A 13,894-nucleotide genomic window follows, 5' to 3' on the forward strand; every position below is an offset into this window, starting at 1 on the left:
AGCTTATCAACACATATTTCGAGAAATATGTAAGCGAGTTAAACTCAGCTCGAAATATCAAATGTGTATAATTGAAGTCTATATAGCTATACGACTTTTATCTCAAATAGGACATAGAGTAGATAGACTTTTGAGTGATAGATAAGTTCAAGTATCCACATACCTTTTATTGATGAAGTTCCACAAGCTCCCCTTAATAGTTCTTCGTCTTCAATCGATGAACGCCGTGAAGTCTAATGCTCAAATACACATTCTATCCTAATCCGAGACTTAGCTATAAGTAAACTAGAAATCAAGATATATGGTTTTTGCAACTAAACTTGACAACAACCTTGAGATAGCAACGCTTGCGAGTTCGATCGAGCAGTGCTCTAACAATCTCCCACTTTGTCAATTTTACTGACAAAACTATCAATATATATGGAATACAAAATAAATAAACTCTGTAGCTCTCATTCCAAATGCTTGATTTCCTTGGTTGTTCAACATTACTCGAAATCTTCGTCACTTCCAAGTACTCCAGTGATTCTGAATGAGTTCAACTCAGCATCATAGTTGTTGAAGATCCGTAGCCATAACAATGAGAAAACAAAATCTCCCAATCATTGTTATACAGTGTCATAGTATTATTACACAACATCAAAGTCCAATTGTATCACAACTTTGACAACAATACTATGGTGATATGTATCACTCCCCTTTGGTCAATACTTCATCTCATGAAAACCACTCCCCCTTACATAATGATCCGTAAACCACATATATTTGTGTGAACTACACATTAATTCTCCCCCTTTTTGTCAAAAAAAATTGGCAAAGGTACGAAAACTAGTGGGATCCTAATGAAATTTCCATAGAGATACTTCATGACCAAAAGAGAACATATCAACTTTGTTTAGAAGCAATCATATAGCCGAAACTAAATACATTCATCAAGGAGGTAATAAAGATACAAGAAAACTTTTACAATATTCTACATCCGCACTCCCCACAAAGATTTGGCAATTAAGCACAAGTTCAATTAAGAACTCTCCCCCATAAATGTCATTCCTGAAAGAACAACATTCTTTGGACATTAACAAAATACATGAAACATGAATTTGTATCCAGAATACTCAATTAAATTAACCACAAGAGAACCCATGAATAATTTAATCGGAAATGCTCACATAAGAGAACTTAAGGAGCCGCAGAATATTTACACAAAGATGTGGATCAGGGAAAGACCAATTTTGCGGAATATTCAAAGATTCATTCTATTTTTTATCCATATTTGCATAGAGACATATAATAGACTTAATCTTTGTAAACAAAAGTTCATCTTATCTTCCATCAATATTTGCATAATGACATAATATGCTTAAATTTTGTTGTCAAAATTTCATTCAATCTTTTATCAATATTTTCATAATGACATATGAAAGACTTAACTTTTGACATATATGGAGATTCATAGTTCACGGACGCAAACACACATATCCGATAACAAGTTGCAATATATGAAACCATAAAGATTAATAATGCAAAATCATCTTCCAAATAAACTTTAGAATTTAAATAAATTAATCTAAAAACATTGCAAGATGAAAATCGTTGGAAATAGTTATGTGTACTCACACTAATTGATATTCCAAACCCTAGTTATCCTTCTTAAAACACAAGAATAAATTCTCATAAGAAGTTTCCTAGACAAAATAAAAATCAACAAGGAAAAAAACAAAAGACTCATAAACCAACAAACCGATCATGAACGACAATCAAAGACCACTCCCTGAACCCCCACTAGTCTTGAGTCATTTGAGCTTGTGATTGACAGCATCCACTTCTTCTTCAGAGAAGGTATTCTCATTGAGAATATCTTTAACATGTGTCTTCATGATAAAAAGGTCTGAATTAACCTTTTTCAACTCAGTTCTCAACACATCAATACCCTTCATAGTATCAACGGGTTGCAGTTTTGCTTCCTCAAAGTATTAAAGAAAATCATGAACCACTTCAGCAGAAACCATATCCTCATTCCCAACATCCTGATGAGTATAGGCATAGTAGCATGAGGCATTAGGATTTTGATCATCATCTTCTACTATGGTTCTTTTCTTCCTCCCTTTTGACTCGAAGCCAATACCTTTATCAAGAAAACCTCTTTCAAAACCACCAGAGCGGGAAGATGAAGACATTCTTGAAAAAATGACAATAACCTAGAGTACGCGTACACGACACAATAGTTTCGGTATTTAAATGGTTTCAAGGGAAGGTAACTTTTAGGGTTTCTAAAGACGGTTCGTGACAAGTAAATGGGTACCCGTATGAACGTAATCCGAACCCAACCAAAACCAAAACAAAATGTTCCTTAAGACTCATTAGTAGACTAGAAATCAAGATATAGTTTTGATCACCTAATATTTATAAAAAGCTTGAGATAGCAAAACTTATGGGTTCAACCGAGAAATGCTCTAACATTCTCCCCCTTTGTCAATTTTAGTAACAAAATTGTTCAATACATATGGGTTTTTCAGCTCAATCCATTATCCTTGGTTCTTCAACACACGTATTGAATTCTTTGTACTTCAAGTTCTTCTAATGTTCTGCATGTGTTCGTTCAGCACTTTGTTGTTGAATATTCCTAGCGATAAAAACTTATGAGAATTATTAATAAGAGCTTTTTATAGAATGAGGTAAATACACTCTACTCATTAGTCGTGATACAGAAATGTAGTATTGTTACCTTCCTCAAAATTCAATTGTACCACAATTTTGAAGCAATATTGTGGTGATATGTTCTCCCCCTTAGTCAATACATACTACTAGTAAAACCTATAGATAATAATTCACTCCCCCTTACATGGTGCTTCGTAAAAATCCATATGTATGTAGTAAGATAGTACTTAATAATTCTCCCCCTTTTCGTTAACAAAATTGGCAAAGGTAAAAATAGGGATAATCATGAAATAATCAAAAGAGTTTCAAGACTACAGAACACATACCAACCTTTAGTTTAGACGATTTCAACCAAGAAATCTCGGTTTGCGTCAAGGAGACAAAGGCACAAGCATCTCCTACAATTCCACATCTGCACTCCCCACAAAGATATTACCATTAAGCACAAGTTCAAAAATAACTCTCCCCCATATATGTCATTCCCGAAAGAACGGCATGAGTTGATGTGATGTGTAGATAGTGGTAAAAAGTGATTCGATTCTCGAAATTGTGAAGGATAACTTTAGACTTAAATTCAAAACTAAATAGAAAACTCACTAATAATTCTAACAAACACTGACAAAGTTGGTATCAATATTAAAAGAACATTGAGGCTAAGATTCCACTATTTTCCAAATTCAAAGTGATTTGGTCCAAATATTTATATTCATGTAATTTTCTCGTTTAATTTGATTCTAAAATATTGCAACTGATAGATTTTCAAAAGAATAATTTTAAATACCAAGTATGAAGCATCAACAGTCTATAAACTAAGAATACTCCATCAAAATAGATCACAATCACTCAAATAAAAATCATATTCAATAATAGTTCAAGGTAAATAATCATAATAATAATTGTAATAAATTAAATAAAATAGATTGTACCACTTTTTATTGGAAAAATAGCTTCCTCTATCGCCTCAGCAATGGGGTTTAACTCCTCATATTAATCATGATCTCAAAATATTTGTTTATGGCTCAAAAGATGATTAAAAAGATGAAAAGTGATAATACAGACGCTTCGCAACAGTTTGTTGGTGTTGCAGAATCACTGTTATAGGGAGAAATAGTAGCTAAAGACCTAATGCAACCGCTGTGATGAACGACACATAGGTTTTGCTGTAAAACAACAATAGTTTTCTGCGACAGTTTCTTGTGCGTTAATGTTCTTCGTGTTCTTCCTGTTCAGCAGCAGCAGCAGAATAAGGTATTTTCCTGCAACTCGATCTCTAGAGCTCTGTGGTGTTCTAAACTTCTCTGAAAGGCTTCGTATCCATTATATGACTTATCCCCTCTCCTTTTATAGGCCACAGCTCGATTAAATCTCCCCCAAAATCTTGGTTTATCTCCACAGCAAGTTTCAGAGTTTTCTTTCTGCCAAACTCTCTTCACGCGTATTTGACCTCTCCCAATACTTCCAAACTATTTATTAGATAACTACGAATGTTGGGGAAGCTTTTCTAGCCTTTTATCTCCTTGAATTGTCGAAAAAATACTCCAACAGCAACCCATGACCACAACACCTTTGTTTCCTTCTCCCGGTCGATCTAACCCAATTCATTCGATCCAATCACATATACCGACCCTGTTATGCTCTAGGAAGTCCATCCCAACAAAAATCAGCCATTGAATCTCGTTATTTCACGTCCAACTGATGCTCCAAAATTCACGTAGGTAAAAATATAGTTTCCCGCCAAAATTGTGTTTGAACGATGAAGAAAAAGGGGGCGTCCCTTATCCAGAGTAGGGGTGCCTTGAGGGGTGTCCTGGGGGTGCCCCTTATCTAAACCGGGGGTCTGAATAGCAAGTGTCCTCCGGGTGCTTTCCGACAACTTTTCGAGCCAATTTTTTCCAAAAATGTTTATTGGCCAAAAATACCTACAAATAAATAAAACACCATAATAAGTACAAAAATGAGCCCTAACAATATATAGAATCGAGACAAATCGGACACAAATATGTCTATCAAATACCCCCAAACCTATTATTTTCTTGTCCTCAAGCAAAAATAAAATAGAAATAAAATCCTAACTCACTGTCGCAGGCATCGTCGATTGCATTTAGAGTATGCAATAAGCCTTTAAACCCCTAGGTGTCTCTAGTGGCGGAGTGTTTTATCCGGAGGGCTTACCAGAGGTATACCCACAAAACCTTTATACTCCAGACCCTAGCTATCTACACAGAACCTTGGAAGGCACTAAAGAATCTCCTTGGTTGGCATACTTATTGACTACAGGAGGAAGTACCCTGATGCGGAATTCCAATTGTTGTACACGAGTTCGCACTCAAGCATACTAAAATTCATATAAAGTGACAGAGCTCTACTCAGATAGTCGCATCCAAACTCAGAATCAAACAAATCACATGGATAGATTAAGAAGATGGATATAGAAAAACATAGATGGTTTTGATGTTGACTAAGGTGAGCGGTGTTTCTCATATCTGTCTGAAGGCCACTGCCATAATGAACATATCCTAATGGACTGAGATACCGGTCTGACTAATATCAACACACTGGAATATACAAGGGTACCAGTGGTCGATAATCCTAACTCTAGGTCAACTCAGATGGCATATACAAGGGTACCAGTGGTCGACTTTATTGAATTTATTCCGGTTGGTCTGGTGGTCTGGTCTCGATTTCTTCTTTCTTTCTTTTTTTTTTTGTATCTCAATCACTCTAATTCACACTAGCAATGGTAACAACTTGAATCGTGAGCACCACCTAATCACCTAGAGAAACATATTTTAAAAATAAAAAAAAATAAAAATAGAAGTGAAAAGGACTCAATGAGACATGGCGAAACTACCATGTTATTTCTAACACCTGAGCTCTGTGCTTTTATGAATAGACTCTTTAGATGTTTCCATGTCCCTCAACTCCTACAACCAAAATGCTTCCATCCACTTAGATTGGGTAGTGCCATCCTTAATAAGGATAAATTTCTAGGCTCTGGAGTTTATTTATAACAACGAAAAGGTAACAAAAAGTTCTACCCCACCCCCAAACTTAAATCTAACATTGTCCTCAATGTTTCTAATTAAAGAACAGTACCAAAAATATAAGTAACATGAGGAAATAGTAAAGAGAGAAGTCGGAAAGATAGTACCTGGGTGAAGTGTAACCAAAAACCTACAAAAATAATATACAACATACAAAATCGCCTCGATGGTCAATCAATGTAAACAGGGTCCCCCAGATGGACCTCCTCAACATCACATGTAGGAAAAGGCTCTAAAAAGGGCTTCAATTGCTGACCGTTAACCTTAGAAGAACTACTACCATCTGGTGTCTCAATCTCAACAGCGTCATGAGGAAAAACAGCATGAACCACAAAAGGACCGGTCCACCGAGAGCGCAACTTCCCGGGGAATAGATGCAAACGAGTGTCATACAGAAGAACTTTTTGACCTGGAGAAAATGACTTTCGTAAAATATTCCTATCATGCACAAGTTTCATTTTGTTCTTATACTCCTTAGCACTATCGTATGCATCTCTACGAATCTCGTCCAACTCATTGAGCTGGAGCTTTCTTTGAGCTCCTGCCTTGTCAAGTGAAAAGTTTAAGTTCTTAATAGCCCAATAGGCTCGATGCTCTAACTCAACAGGCAGGTGACATGCCTTCCAAACACTAAACGATAAGGTGACATTCCAATGGGTGTCTTAAACGCAGTACGGTAAGCCCATAAGGCATCAGTAAGCCTCGACGACCAGTCTTTCCTATTTGGATTAACTGTTTTCTCTAGAATACGTTTAATTTCCCTATTGGAAACCTCTACCTGACCACTAGTCTGAGGGTGATATGGGGTTGCTACTTTATGGGTAATACCGTATTGTTTCATTAAAAGAGCAAACGGTCTATTACAAAAGTGTGAACCTCCATCACTAATTATAGCTCGCGGCGTACCAAAACGTGTAAGTATATTCTCTTTCAAAAACTGGACTACGACCCTGTGGTCATTGTTTTACACGGAACCGCCTCAACCCACTTAGACACATAGTCTACAGCGACAAGTATGTAAAGATAACCAAACGAAATAGGAAATGGACCCATAAAATCAATGCCCCACACATCAAAGACCTCAATCACTAAAATAGGGTTCAAAGGCATCATATTTCTACGGGAAATGGTTCCTAACTTCTGGCAACGCTCACAAGAAACACAATGACTATGGGAATCTTTAAACAACGAAGGCCAGTAAAATCCACACTGCAAAATCTTAGCAGCAGTCTTCTTAGCACTAAAATGACCCCCACATGCATGTTCATGACAAAAGGAGATAATACTAGACTGGTCACTCTCAGATACACATCTCCTAATAATCTGGTCCGGACAATACTTAAACAGATAAGGATCGTCCCAAAAGAAATGCTTAACCTCGGCTAAAAACCTAGAACGATCTTGCTTACCCCAATGTTGAGGCATTCGACCAGTAACAAGATAATTCACTATATTTGCATACCAAGGTGATTGGGAAACAGAGAACAATTGTTCATCAGGAAAACTATCCCTTATAGGAAGGGAATTATTAGGGGAACTAACAACTAGCCTAGACAAGTGGTCTGCTACACATTCTCTGCACCCTTTTGTCTCTAATGTCTGGACAAAATTCTTGTAACAAAAGGATCCATCTAATCAATCTAGGTTTGGTATCCTTCTTAGACAAAAGGTATTTCAAAGCAGCATGATCAGTATAGATTACGATCTTAGAACCTAATAAATAGGATCTAAACTTATCCAAGGCAAACACGATGGCTAGCAATTCCTTCTCGGTAGTTGTATAGTTCATTTGGGCATCATTCAGAGTTTTGCTAGCATAGTAAATCACATGGAGTAATTTGTTTTCTCGCTGACCTAGCACAACGCCTATAGCATAATCTGAAGCATCACACATAATTTCAAAGGGTAGGTTCCAGTTAGGTGCCTGGACTATCGGGGCAGTAGTGAGTAAAGTTTTAAGCTTATCAAAAGCCTTTAAGCAAGCATCAAAGACAAACTTAACATCTTTTGCAAGCAAATTGCAAAGAGGTCTAGAAATCAAGCTAAAATCCTTAATGAATCGACGGTAAAAACCTGCATGCCCTAAGAATGACCTAATATTTTACGGTTTTTGGGACCTGTAGAGTCTTAATAAGGTCAATTTTGGCTTTGTCTACCTCTATACCCTTTGAAGAAACGATGTGCCCTAAGACAATTCCTGATTCAACCATGAAATGGCATTTTTCCCAATTAAGCACTAAATTCTTTTCCTTACACCTAGTCAACACTAATGTCAAATGATGCAAGCACTCATCAAAAGATGAACCAAACTGAAAAATCATCCATAAAGACCTCTAAAAACCGTTCTACCATATCAGAAAATATGCTCATCATACAACGCTGAAAAGTCGCAGGGGCATTACAAACCCGAAAGGCATGCGTCTATACGCAAAGGTACCAAAGGGACAGGTAAAAGTGGTTTTCTCTTGGTCTTCTGGGGCAATAACGATCTGATTATAACCGGAGTAGCCATCTAAGAAGCAATAGTGACTATGTCCAGCTAATGCTCTAGCATTTGGTCGATAAAAGGAAGAGGAAAGTGATCCTTCCTTGTGACCTTGTTCAATTTCCTATAGTCAATACACACACGCCATCCCATGGTCACTCGGGTTGGGATTAATTCATTATTATTATTCTGGACTACAGTGATACCTGATTTCTTGGGGACAACCTGAACAGGGCTGACCCACTTACTATCTAAAATTGGGTAAATAATACCCGCATCTAACAGCTTAAGCACCTCTTTTCGAACTACCTCTTTCATATTAGGGTTTAGTCGACGTTGCATCTCCCTTGAAGGTTTGGAGTATTCCTCTAAATGAATCTGATGCATACACAGTAAGACTTATACCCTTAATGTCTGCTATAGTCCACCCTAAAGCTTCCTTATTGTCTTGAAGTGCTTTTACTAGCCTACTTTCCTGATCACTATCCAAATCGGAAGATACAATCACAGGTAAAGTATCAGATGGGCCTAAAAACACATACTTTAGAGTATCGGGTAGTGGTTTAAGGTCCAACTTTGGGGGATCTTCTAAAGAAAGAATTAGGGTAGTCTCAGAAACTGGTAACGGTTCGAACCTAGCTTTCCATCTATCAGTGTCTAACATAGGGGTAGAATCTAATAGAGCATTCACTTGTTCAATAGTGTTATCGTCATCAAAATCTAAACCAAAATGGGATAGACAACTTTCTAATGGGTCTTCAAATAAAATGTTTGGTAATGACTTCTGAACTAAGGCTTCTATCATGTTCACCTCTTCAACACATGTGTCATCTAGCTCATAAGGTAGCTTACTGACATTAAAAATGTTCATCTCTATAGTCATATTACCAAAAGATAAATTCATCACACCATTTCGACAGTTAATGATCGCATTCGACGTAGCTAAAAACGGGCGACCTAAAATCACAGGTATCTGGTTCTCTGGGTCAGGGACAGGTTGAGTATCTAGGACCACGAAATCCACTGGATAGATAAACTTGTCGACCTCAATAAGGACATCCTCAATAACACCTCGAGGAATTTTAACAGACCTATCAGCTAACTGCAGTGTTATCTGAGTAGGTTTCATTTCACCAAGTCCTAGCTGTAAGTACACATGGTACGGAAGTAGGTTCACACTGGCTCCTAAGTCAAGTAAAGCTTTTTCTACCCGGTGTTTACCTATTGTACAAGCAATGGTAGGGGAACCTGGGTCTTTGTACTTTGGAGTTGTAGTTTTGAATAATTGAACTTACGTGACTAGCTAAAAAGGCTTTCTTATGGACGCTAAGTTTTCGCTTTCGCGTACACATATCCTTAAGGAACTTGGCATAAGCAGGAATTTGCCTAATTGCATCTAATAAAGGAAGGTTTATGGTAACTTGCTTAAAAACCTCCAATATGTCATTAAAGTTCGATTCCTTCTTTGTTGGTACTAATAGCTGAGGAAATGGGGCTCTAGGCACAGAATCAGACCTCTCAGGAACTGAGTTGGCATCATCAGAAATTTTATCAGTTTCCTTAGCTAGTGGTCCTGAGGGGTGAACTACAGTATGTTCACTATCGGGCATGGTTACCTGATTGTCTACTATTCTACCACTCCTAAGGGTTCTAATAGCATTCAATTGATTCGATGGTTTTGTACCTACTTCATGAACTCCTCTAGGATTGGGATTAGTCTGACTAGGGAACCTACCATTATCTCTCTCACTTAAGGTCTTAGCTATTTGGCCGACTTGAAGTTCTAACTTAGCAAGGCTCTGAGCATTAGTTTGAAAATTCTGCTTGGTTTCCTGTTGAAAACTAACATGGCTCTGTGCTAACATTTCCTGAGTTTTTGCTAACAACTTAAAGATCCTCTAAGCTAGTCGTTTATTTTCTGGGCCTGATGTATTCCTAGTGTAGCCAAAACCTGGGGGAGCATTAGAATTATTAGACTGACCCTGACTCTGGCCCTTAGACCATGAAAAGTTCGGATGGTTTCTCCAACCAGGATTATAGGTTTCTGAATATGGGTCAAACTTCTGACGATTATCAAACCTAGTGTTATTATATAGAGCATTGGCTTGCTCTTCATTATTCTGGCCTTCCCAAAAAGGCTCCAATCTACCACTAGTGTTACCCACTTCTAAAGCTTCTAACCTTTTCGCTATAGCAGCAATTTTGGCATCTGATTCATAGCCTCCTTCTACCCTATTAACGTTTCCTCTGCCGAGAAGAATTGTTTTCTGGGGTCCCCTACTACTTTCCCATTGTTGGGTCTTTTCGGCGACTTCATGCAAATATGTCATCGCGTCATCAACTGTTTGGTTCTCAAATCCACCAGTACACATAGATTCTACTGTGGTTGTGGTGGGATAATCTAAACCCTCATAAAGGATCTGAACTAACCTAACCTTCTCTAAACCATGATGAGGACATTGGGCTAATAAATCATTGAACCTTTCCAAATACCTATACAAAGTTTCTCCCTCCTGTTGAGAAAACGTGCAGATTTGCGTCCTAATAGACGATGTTTTGTGCCTAGGGAAAAACTTGTTCAAAAAGGCAGATGTAAGTTGTTCATACGTTTCGATTGACCCGGAAGCCAAACTATATAGCCACGATTTAGCTTTATCTTTCAGGGAAAAGGGGAATAACCTAAGTTTCAAAGCATCATCATCTAGGTTTCTAATCCTGAGGGTACTACAAATTTCCTCAAAGTCCCTAACATGGAAATAGGGGTTTTCATTTTCTTTCCCTAAAAAGATTGGGAGCAGCTGTAAGGTCCCAGGTTTAAGTTCATAAGTTGCTTCCGTCTCAGCTAACCTGATACATGAGGGACGAGTAGTCCTAGTTGGATTCAACAAAGCTTTCAAAGTTGCCATTTCTGGCGCTATCGGAGCAACAGGATTCTCTCCTCAGTCAAAGGACGTTCAAAAACAGACTCTTCAAAAGTCGTACTCTCTAGATTAAGGTAATCGAGACGCTTAGAACTACTAGGTTTCTCTTTAACAAATCTACCTAGTGCGTCTCTTTTACGTTCAGGCATACAATAGAATTTTCTAAATTGGAAGGGTAAGCAAACACAGATCAAGGCCGACTCAACCAAATCAAACCTATTGATTTCTAGCAAACAAAAAGCATGATGGCTCCACTTAGATTGTTTCTAGACCAGCTTCTAATCCTTCGAACGGGAATTCGTTACAATTTAAGCAAACCCCTCTGGAATCAATCCGAGTTAAGTAAGTTGAATAGAGGCGAGGGAAGCTCGGTGGAGCTTTGATACCCAAGGCCTCACCGGTATTACAAGGCGGCGCAGTCACGCATTCAACTTACAGAAACCGTCAAGAACTTCGAAGTATGCTTAAAAGAGTAACCAATATTTTTCGAATGACTTTCCTGTTAAGCTCGTTACCCTATCGGTCTCGTTCTAGTCAAAATTTTAGTCTTAGGTTCGCATAGGTTACGTGTTCCTAAAGCGGGCAAGAAGAGAACGGTGATGAAATCCGAACCCTTATCTTGTATGGCCAGGCCTTGCCCTTTACTAGAAAAATAAATGTCTGTATTCAGTCCTCAACATATATGCATACGAAGAAGTCCAGTAACTCGCTGAAAGGGGATTCGTGAGTGTTTAGAATCTTACCTCCCGTTCCAGACGGGGGATGAATCGGTTGTAGTCGACTCGGGCCACTGACTCCGATGTCAAGTGTACGAACCCAAGGTGCAGAGACAATATTGTAATTGTCCTCCTTCTCTGCAAACAGTTTATATTTAAAGTACCCTTCCATAGGGTAATAAAAAAAATAATGTCCCAAAGTCCAAAAGTCCAAAAAGAAAAGAAAAATTACAAAAATAATAAACCCTCATATAGTTTTTTTTTTGTTTTCTAAAAGAAAATAAACAAACCCTAAACTAAAATTGTCTAAAATAAAATTGTATTTTTTTCTGTTCTTTTTGCTTTAATCTTTAGCTCCAAGTCTTTATGAAATCACCAAACTCTTTGGCTCAATTTTCTTCATGATCCAGAACCTGTAGACACAAGATAAATACCCAAAAACATAAAAAAGAACAAAAATAATAATAATAATAAAAATAAAATAAATAATAAAAAATAAAAAATAAAAATAAAAATAAAATAAATCTAAAACCCTAGAAACAAGTCCTCGGCAGCGGCGCCAAAAATTGATGTGATTTGTAGATAGTGGTAAAAAGTGATTCGATTCTCGAACTTGTGAAGGATAACTTTAGACTTAAATTCAAAACTAAATAGAAAACTCACTAATAATTATAACAAACACTGACAAAGTTGGTATCAATATTAAAAGAACACTGAGGCTAAGATTCCACTATTTTCCAAGTTCAAAGTGATTTGGTCCAAATATTTATATTCATGCAATTTTCTCGTTTAATTTGATTCTAAAATATTGCAACTAATATATTTTCAAAATAATAATTGTAAATACAAAGTATGAAGTATCAAGAGTCTATAAACTAAGCATACTCCATCAAAATAGATCACAATCACTCAAATAAAAATCATATTCATTAATAGTTCAAGGCAAATAATCATAATAATAATTGCAATAAATTAAATAAAATAGATTGTACCACTTTTTGTTGGAAAAATAGCTTCCTATATCGCCTCATCAATGGGGTTTAGCTCCTCATATTAATCATGATCTCAAAATATTTGTTTATGGCTCAAAAGATGATTAAAAAGATGAAAAGTGATAATACAGACGATTCGCAATAGTTTGTTGGTGTTGCAGAATCACTGTTACAGGGAGAAATAGTATCTAAAGACCTAATGCAACCGCTATGATGAATGACACATAGGTTTTGCTGTGAAACAACGATAGTTTTCTGCGACAGTTGCTTGTGCGTCAATGTTCTTCATGTTCTTCCTCTTCAGCAGCAGCAGTAGAATAAGGTATTTTCCTGCAACTCGATCTCTGGAGCTCTGTGGTGTTCTACACTTCTCTAAAAGGCTTCGTATCCCTTATATGACTTATACCCTCTCTTTTTCTAGGCCACAGCTCGATTAAATCTCCCCCAAAATCTTGGTTTATCTCCACAGCAAGTTTCAGAGTTTTCTTTCTGCCAAACTCTCTTCACGCGTATTTGACCTCTCCCAATACTTCCAAACTCTTTATTAGATAACTACGAATGTTGGGGAAGCTTTTCTAGCCTTTAATCTCCCCGAATTGTCGAAAAAAATACTCCAACAGCAACCCGTGACCACAACACCTCTGTTTCCTTCTCCCGGTCGATCTAACCCAATTCATTCGATCCAATCACATATACCGACCCTGTTATGCTCTAGGAAGTCCAGCCCAACAAAAATCATCCATTGAATCTCGTTATTTCACGTCCAACTGATGCTCCCAAATTCACGCAGGTAATAATATAGTTTCCCGCCAAAATTGTGTTTGAACGATGAAGAAAAAGGGGTGCCTTAAAGGGTGTCCTGGGGGTGCCCCTTATCCAAAACAGGGGTCTGAATAGCAAGTGTCCTCCGGGTGCTTTCCGACAACTTTTCGAGCCAATTTTTCCCAAAAATGTTTATTGGCCAGAAATACCTACAAATAAATAAAACACCATAATAAGTACAAAAATAAGCCCTAACAATATATAGAATCGAGACAAATCGGACACAAAAATGTGTCTATCATGAGTGACCTTACTC

General features: G+C 37.4%; 1 pseudogene; it reads left to right on the plus strand.

Annotated features, from left to right (window-relative positions):
- The first annotated feature begins 10,629 nt into the window (after nt 1-10,629).
- Nucleotides 10,630-10,729, plus strand: LOC113307110 (annotated as a pseudogene).
- Nucleotides 10,730-13,894: the final 3,165 nt, after the last annotated feature.

This window comes from Papaver somniferum, chromosome 8 (genome assembly GCF_003573695.1).
Source record: "Papaver somniferum cultivar HN1 chromosome 8, ASM357369v1, whole genome shotgun sequence".
NCBI classification, from domain to species: Eukaryota; Viridiplantae; Streptophyta; class Magnoliopsida; order Ranunculales; family Papaveraceae; genus Papaver; species Papaver somniferum.